Here is a 9,109-nt window from a genome sequence, read left to right on the forward strand (position 1 = left end):
ATGAAGAAAGAAAAAGGCAACGACTTTGTACAGACAAAAATCTAAGTTTTCTCAAAGGGTTCTGTGTCGCCTACACATGGGGGCAATTTGCAGCACTAGTGAAATGAACACTAGCTATAATGCTTCTAACTCCTCATATAATATGGAACCTTGGTCTGGGTGTTGCGTTGATGTCACTGTATGGTTCTTCCTGTGTCAGCTCAATAGCTTGCTGCTTTTTAAGAACCAAGAAGCTGTAGAACTTTGTGACAGCTTGTTTTCTGTTCGTGTTTCAATGTAACTCAAGCAAACTGAAAGATTCAGCTCCAGTTTTGGCAAAAGCTCGCTGAAGACCACGAAGCACCTGCTGAGCCCTTTTGTTCCATCTTCTTTCTTCCTGATCTTGATCATCACCTGAAACATCTTCATCCTCTTCCTCTCCATCATTTTCTTTTTCTTTCTCTTTCTCCATCTCTTTTTCTGGCAGAAGTTCTAACTCTGGTAGTCGCTGACATATTTTGTAGGTTTTTCTGGGTGAAGTTCTACAGGTGGTATTTCCATCTGCTCCACCTGCTGAGGAAGCATCACAGGCTCTGGGTCACTTTGTCCAGCTTTTCGCTTAACTCCCTGAGGTGGTGGTGGAGCCATAGTTGACTCATCCAGGTTTGTTCTGCTGGCCTCCATCACTGACTCCTGGAGGTGGCTTGGCTCTTCCAAAATGGGCTCATTGAAAACATCACACTGCTGATGCTGCTGTTGCTGGTCCTCTCCAGGAACCTCTGGATTTTCAAATTCTTTGAGGAACTCATCCAAATTATCTGCCTCTCTTCCTTTCCTCCTTTTTCTAAGGTCTTCTGGTAGAAGCAGTGTAAAACAGCGTGTAAAAAGCTTCTGTAGTGTATTATTCCACAAAGGCTGAGCAGGCAAATAAAACAGTTTTTCTACTCCTCCTGTCTCTTTCCACATCATCAGTTTCTTGGTGGGTGGTGCCACATCCAAAGCAGTAACAGTATCAGAAGAATCACTAAGTTGGGCTCTGATTGTCTTGCTATCCAAATCTTTGGCACTGTCAACAATTAGCTTCCTCTTCCTCTCGGCTTTTGTTTCTTTAATAGTTACATCAATAGGTTCCAATGCAAATGCTTCTTCCTCATTTGGAACCGGTGTTGTTTGATCAGTCATAGTTTGCATTGGATCAGTGGATCCACTAAATTAGGGCTATCAGGCCCACCCATTGATACCTTATCCTCACCCATGTCATCATTGTAGGCTGCTCCAGCAACATCACCCAAGTCTCAGAGAGGGCAGGGGGATCATCAAAGATACTGCTATCATTATTACTAGTAAGTTTGTCATCTAATATTCCACCATCATTTCCTTCTCCAAAATTATCATCCTTATATTGGTCTTCATATTCTAAATGGTTAATTTTCTCATTCAGATTGCTGGTGCTCTGTTCAGACTCTAATAGGAGGTTAGATGCAGTAGTGCTTACTAACACGTCCTCATCGTCAAAAGCACTGCCTTTGCTCATTATCTAACAACCAGCCTTTCCAAAATCACCAAATTCATTTTCTTGTAAAATACTGGTGTTCTCAATTTCTTCTCTCTTGGTTCTCTCTACCACTCTACACTGATTCAAGCTGAACTGCTGGGCCGCATCAATGTCATCTAAGTCAGGCAGTGGCTGATCAAAGTCATGAAATTCTTCAGGTAAAGTAATAGCATTATAAGCTGCTTCCCGATTTTCCTCAGGCAGGTTAACAATGCCTGACAGAAAAGCCATCTTTATCTTAATGAATGCTTCATTACAGTCTGCAAGAAGGTATTTAGCTTTTCTGTGATAGATTCGAACTACTCGCAGTAAGAGATGTCCTGATGTCGTAATGCTGTTTTCACCTTTGGTGAGGTGATACTTTCCATGCTGCTCTCTAAACTACACTCAAACACATGGGCTTTGGTTAGCTTCTTATCCCAATGGGCCGCTAGCCAAATTTTGGCCAGAGACCCTCTTTTACTGAGGACAAAATGTGCGTAGAACATTGTTCTGGTTGGCTATGAAAATAGAAGGAAACCTTGCTCTCCGCTGGGAGTTGGGCGGGCTGGGTGGCCCGGGGAGGGGAAAAGGGTCGGGGGAGGAGACAGGGAAAGGGGGCTACCCTTGTGAGGTGTAGCTTCGAAGCAGCTCCCGCTGCCGACACAGCTGCCGCTTCCTTTCTGATTCACTCAAACAAACAAGATGGCTTGCTACAACGTATTTTATGTTTCCTTTTTTTCTTCCTACTGCCTTGGCTTCCTATAGATTGATTATTTTAAAAATTATTATTTCAGGCCGGGCGCGGTGGCTCAAGCCTGTAATCCCAGCACTTTGGGAGGCCGAGACGGGCGGATCACGAGGTCAGGAGATGGAGACCATGCTGGCTAACACGGTGAAACCCCGTCTCTACTAAAAAATACAAAAAACTGGCGAGGGCGAGGTGGCGGGCGCCTGTAGTCCCAGCTACTCGGGAGGCTGAGGCAGGAGAATGGCGTAAACCCGGGAGGCGGAGCTTGCAGTGAGCTGAGATCTGGCCACTGCACTCCAGCCTGGGCGACAGAGCGAGACTCCGTCTCACCAAAAAAAAAAAAAAAAAAAAAAAAAAAAAAAAAATTATTATTTCCCTCCTTTGTCATTTTGGGAATCACATGCTCATTGACTACCCATACTGGTTACTCTAGAAATTACAACATGCAACAATGACCTATCAAATCTAACGGTAACTGGTGCTTTGGCTGTTCTCCTGAACAGTATGAGAATCTTTGAGCGCTACTCCATTTGCCACTTCTCTCTTTTATAAGCTAAGGTTGCTATGTATTTTAACACTATGTTTTCTTTACACTTTACAAGTTTTATACAGTCAATGTCCACGCAGATTTATCTACGTATTTATAATTTTTATTTCTCTTCATTGATTCCAGAATCTCAGGTCTTACAGTTGTTTTCCTTTTGTCTGAATAATAGTCTTTATATTTTTATTTAGGGTCAATCTTCTCATGACAAATTTTCTCAAAATTTGTTTGCTTGAAAACGTTATGATTTTACATTTACTCTTGAAGACAGTGTTTGCTGAGTATAGAATTCTCTTTTGATGGAGATTTTCAGCTCAAGGAAATTATCATTCCACATCTTCTGGCCTCTGTACTTGTGCTATAAAAGCTAGCAATTCAACTAAATTTTGCTTCTCTGAAGGTAATTTCCCTTTTTCTCTGGCTATTTTAAAGATTTTCTTTGTCCCAAAATGTGGCACATATATACCATGGAATACTACGCAACCATAAAAAAGGATGAGTTCATGTCCTTTGTAGGGACATGGATGAAGCTGGAAACCGTCATTCTGAGCAAGGACAGAAAACCAAACACTGCATGTTCTCACTCAGAGGTGGGAATTGAACAATGAGAACACTTGGACACAGGTTGGGGAATGTCACACACCAGGGCCTGTCGTGGGTGGGGTGAGGGGGGAGGAGGGAGGGATAGCATTAGGAGATATACCTAATGTAAATGATGAGTTAACGGGTGCAGCACACCAACAAGGCACATGTATGCCTATGTAACAAACCTGCATGTTGTGCACATGTACCCTAGAACTTAAAGTATAATAATAAAAAATAAAAATAGAAAAATAAAAAAAGTTTTCTTTGTCCCTTTTTTTTGAATTTTATCAATTTTTAGTATTTATTTATTTAATTTATTTATTTTTATTATACTTTAAGTCCTGGGGTACATGTGCAGAATGTGCAGGTTTGTTACATAGGTATACACAAGCCATTGTGGTTTGCTGCACCCATCAACCCATAATCTACATTAGGTATTTCTCCTAATGCTATCCCTCCCCTAGCCCCCCAACCCCCATCAGGCCCCAGTGTGTGATGTTCCCCTCCCTGTGTCCATGTGTTCTCATTGTTCAACTCCCACTTATGAATGAGAACATGTGGTGTTTGGTTTTCTGTTCTTGTATTAGTTTGCTGAGAATGATGGTTTTCAGCTTCATTCATGTCCCTGCAAAGGACATGAACACATCCTTCTTTATGGCTACATAGTATTCCATGGTACATATGTATTACATTTTCTTTACCCAGTCTATCATTGATGGGCATTTTGGTTGGTTCCAAGTCTTTGCTATTGTGAACAGTGCCACAGCAAACATATGTGTGCATGTGTCTTTATAGTAGAATAATTTATAATCCCTTGGGTACATACCCAGTAATGGGATTGCTGGGTCAAATGGTGTTTCTGGTTCTAGATCCTTGAGGAATTGTCACACTGTCTTCCACAATGGTTGAACTAATTTACACTCCCACCAAAAGTGTAAAAGTGTTCCTATTTCTCCACATGCTCTCCAGCATCTGTTGTTTCCTGACTGTTAATGATTGCCATTCTAACTGGCGTGAGATGGTATCTCATTGTGGTTTTGATTTGCATTTCTCTAATGACCAGTGATGAGGAGCTTTTTGTCATATGTTTGTTGGCTGCACAAATGTTTTTTTTGAGAAGTATCTCTTCATATCCTTTGCCCACTTTTTGATGGGGTTGTTTCTTTTTTTCTTGTAAATTTGCTTAAGTTCTTTGTAGATTCTGGATATTAGCCCTTTGTCAGATGTAAAGATTGCAAAAATTTTCTCCCATTCTGTAGGTTGCCTGTTCACTCTGATGATAGTTTCTTTTGCTGTGCAGAAGCTCTTTAGTTTAATTAGATCCCACTCGCCAATTTTGGCTTTTGTTGCCATTGCTTTAGGTGTTTTAGTCATGAAGTCTTTGTCCATGCCAAAGTCGTGAATGGTATTGCCTAGGTTTTTCTCAGGGTTTTTATGGTTTTAGGTCTTACATTTAAGTCTTTAATCCATCTTGAGTTAATTTTTGTATAATATGTAAGGAAGGGATCCAGTTTCAGTTTTCTACATATGGCTAGCCAGTTTCCCAACACCATTTATTAAATAAGGAATCCTTTCTCCATTGCTTGTTTTTGTCAGGTTCGTCAAAGATCAGATGGTTGTAGATGTGTGGTGTTATTTTTGAGGCCTCTGTTCTGTTCCTTTGGTCTGTATCTCTGTTTTGGTACCAGTACCATGCTGATCTGGTTACTGTAGCCTTGCAGTGTAGTTTGAATTCAGGTAGTGTGATGCCTCCAGCTTTGTTCTTTTGGCTTAGGATTGTCTTGGCAATGCAGGCTCTTTTTTGTTCCATATGAAATTTAAAGTAGTTTTTTCCAATTCTGTGAAGAAAGTCAATGATAGCTTAATGGGGATAGCATGGAATCTATAAATTACTTTGGGTAATATGGCCATTTTCACAATATTGATTCTTCCTATCTATGAGCATGCAATGTTTTTACATTTGTTTGTGTCCTCTCTTATTTTCTTAAGAAGTGGTTTGTAGTTCTCCTTGAAGAGGTCCTTGAAGAGTCACATCCCTTGTAAGTTGTATTCCTAGGTATTTCATTCTCTTTGTAGCAATTGTGAATGGGCGTTCCTTCATGATTGGGCTGTTTGTATTATTGGTGTATAGGAATTCTTGTGATTTTTGCACATTGATTTTGTATCCTGACACTTTGTTGAAGTTGCTCATCAGCTTAAGGAGATTTTGGGCTGTAATGGTGGGGTTTTCAAATGTACGGTCATATCATCTGCAAACAGAGACAATTTGACTTCCTCTTTTCCTATTTGAATACCCTTTATTTCTTTCTCTTGCCTGATTACCCTGGCCAGAACTTCTAATACTGTGTTAAATAGGAGTAGTGAGAGAGGGCATCCTTGTGTTGTGCTGGTTTTAATAGGGAATGCTTCTAGCTTTTGCCCATTCAGTATGATATTAGCTGTGGGTTTGTCATAAATAGCTCTTATTATTTTGAGATACATTCTATCAATGCCTAGTTTATTGAGAGTTTTTAGCATGAAGTTGTGTTGAATTTTGTTGAAGGTCTTTTCTGCATATATTGAGATAATCATCTGGTTTTTGTCTTTGGTTCTGTTTATGTGATGATACGTTTATTGATTTGCATATGTTGAACCAGCCTTGCATCCTAGGGATGAAGCCAACTTGATTGTGTGGATAAGCTTTTTGATGTGCTGCTGGATTCGGTTTGCCAGCATTTTATTGAGGATTTTCGTATCAATGTTCATCAGGGATATTGGCCTGAAATTTTCTTTTCTTGTGTTTCTGCCAGATTTTGGTATCAGGATGATGCTAGCATCATAAAATGAGTTAGGGAGGATTCCTTCTTTTTCTGTTGTTTGGAATAGTTTCAGAAGGAATGATAGCAGCTCCTCTTTGTACCTCTGGTAGAATTCGGCTGTGAATCTGTCTGGTCCTGGACTTTTTTTGGTTGGTAGACTATTAATTACTGTCTCACTTTCAGAACTTGTTATTGGTCTATTCAAGGATTTGACTTCTTCCTGGTTTAGACTTAGGAATGTGTATGTGTCCAGGAGTTTATCCACTTCTTATAGATTTTCTAGTTTATTTGTGTAGAGGTGTTTATAGTATTTTCTAATGGTAGTTTGTGTTTCTGTTGGATCAGTGGTGATATCCCCTTTATTGTTTTTTATTGTGTCTATTTGATTCTTCTCTCTTTTCTTCTTTATTAGTCTGGATAGCAGTCTATTTTGTTGATTTTTTCAAAAAGCCAGCTCCTGGATTCAATTATTTTTTTGAAGGGTTCTTCATGTCCCTGTATCCTTCAGTTCTGCTCTGATCTTAGTTACTTTTTGTCTTCTGCTACCTTTTGAATTTGTTTGCTCTTGCTTTTCTAATTCTTTCAATTGTGATGTTAGGGTATCGATTTTAGATCTATCCTGCTTTCTCTTGTGGGCATTTAGGGCTATAAATTTCCCTCTATACACTGCTTTAAGTGTGTCCCAGAGATTCTGGTACGTTGTGTTTTTGTTCTCATTGGTTTCAAAGAACATCTTTATTTCTGCCTTGATTTTTGTTATTTACCCAGTAGTCATTCAGGAGCAGGTTGTTCAGTTTCCATGTAATTGTGTGGTTTTTAGTGAATTTCTTAATCCTGAGTTCTAATTTGATTGCACTGTGATCTGAGAGACTGTTATGATTTCCATCCTTTTGCATTTGCTGAGGAGTGTTTTACTTCCAATTAAGTGGCCAATTTTAGAATAAGTGCGATGTGGTGCTGAGAAGAATGTTTATTCTGTTGATTTGAGGTGGAGAGTTCTGTAGATGTCTATTAGGATTGCTTGGTCCAGAGCTAAGTTCAAGTCCTGAATATCCTTGTTAATTTTCTGTCTCGTTGATCTGTCTAACATTGACAGTGGGGTGTTAAAGTCTCTCAGTATTATTGTGTGGGAGTCTAAATCTCTCTGTAGGTCTCTAAGAACTTGCTTTATGAACCTGGGTGCTCCTGTATTGGGTGCACATATATTTAGGATAGTTAACTCTTCTTGTTGCATTAATCCCTTTACCATTATGTAATGCCTTTCTTCGTCCTATAAGTCTTTGTTGGTTTAAAGTCAGTTTTACAAGTGACTAGGATTGCAACCCCTGCTTTTTTTTTTGCTTTCTATTTGCTTGGTAAATATTCTTCTATCCCTTTATTTTGAATCTATGTGTGTCTTTGCACATGAGATGGGTCTCCTCAATACAGCACACCAATAGGTCTTGACTTTTCATCCGATTTGCCAGTCTGTGTCTTTTAATTGGGGCGTTCAGCCCATTTAAGTTTAAAATTAACATTGTCATGTGTAAATTTGATCCTGTTGTTATGATGCTAGTTGGTTATTTTGTACATTAGTTGATGCAGTTTTTTCATAGTGTTGATGGTCTTTACATTTCAGTATGTTTTTGCAGTGGCTGGCACCAGTTTTTCCTTTCCATATTCAGTGCTTCCCTTAGTAGCTCTCATAAGGCTGGACTGGTAGTGACAAAATCCCTTATCATTTGCAAGTGTGGAAAGAATTTTGTTTCTCCTTTGTTTCTGAAACTTAGTTTGGCTGGATATGATATTCTGGGTTGAAAATTCTTTTTTTTTAAATGTTGAATATTGGCCCCCACTGTCTTCTGGTTTGTAGGTTTCTGCAGAAAAATCTGCTGTTATTCTGATGGTCTTCCCTTTGTGAGTAACCTGACCTTTCTCTGTGACTGCCCTTAACATTTTTTCTTTCATTTCAACTTTTGTGAATCTGATCAATATCTCTCTTGGGGTTGCTCTTCTTGAGGAGTATCTTTGTGGTGTTCTCTGTATTTCCTGAATTTGAATGTTGGCCTGCCTTGTTAGGTTGGGGAAGTTCTCCTGGATAATATCCTGAAGTAGTTTTCCAACTTAGTTCCATTCTTCCCATCACTTTCAGGTACACCAATCAAGCATAGGTTTGGTCTTTTCACATAGTCCCATATTTCTTGGAGACTTTTTTCATTCCTTTGCATTCTTTTTTCTCTAATCTTGTGTTCACACTTTATTTTATTAAGTTGATCTTCAATCTCTATCCTTTTTTTCCACTTGATCAATTTGGCTATTGATATTTGTGTATGCTTCACAAAGTTCTCTTGCTGTGTTTTTCAGCTCCATTTATGTTCTGGCTTTGCTGAACTGCAATGGGCTTTGCTCAGTTCCAAATTCCTGGCCGCTTTGTTTACATTGTGAGGGGAAAACTGCCTACTCAAGCCTCAGTAATGGCGGACACCCTTTCCCCGCCTGCACGAAGCTCAAGCCTCCCAGGTCAACTTCAGACTGCTGTGCTGGCAGGTTGAATTTCAAGCCAGTGGATCTTAGCTTGCTGGGCTCCATGGGGATGGGACCCATTGATGACACCACTTGGCTCTCTGGCTTCAGCCCCGTTCCCAGGGGAGTGAGTGGTTCTGTCTTGCTGGCATTCCAGGTGCCACTGGGGTACCAAAACAAAACAAAAAACAAAACAACTTCTGCAGCTAGCTTGGTGTCTGCCCAAATGGCCGCCCAGTTTTGTGCTCAAAATCCAGGGTCCTGGTGGTGTATGTACCTAAGGGAATCTCCTGGTCTATGAGTTGTGAATACTATGGGAAAAGCGTAGTATCTGGGCCTGATAGCACCATTCTTCATGGCACAGTCCCTCATGGCTTCCCTTGGCTAGGGGAGGGACTTCCCTGATCCCTGTGCTT

The 9,109-nt window shown here is 40.0% G+C and overlaps 1 pseudogene; it reads right to left on the reverse strand.

Annotated features, from left to right (window-relative positions):
• Positions 1-2,111, reverse strand: LOC126931371 (double-strand-break repair protein rad21 homolog; annotated as a pseudogene).
• Between the last annotated feature and the right edge of the window lie 6,998 nt (positions 2,112-9,109).

The sequence above is a fragment of the Macaca thibetana genome, chromosome 11 (assembly GCF_024542745.1).
Source record: "Macaca thibetana thibetana isolate TM-01 chromosome 11, ASM2454274v1, whole genome shotgun sequence".
NCBI lineage: Eukaryota > Metazoa > Chordata > Mammalia > Primates > Cercopithecidae > Macaca > Macaca thibetana.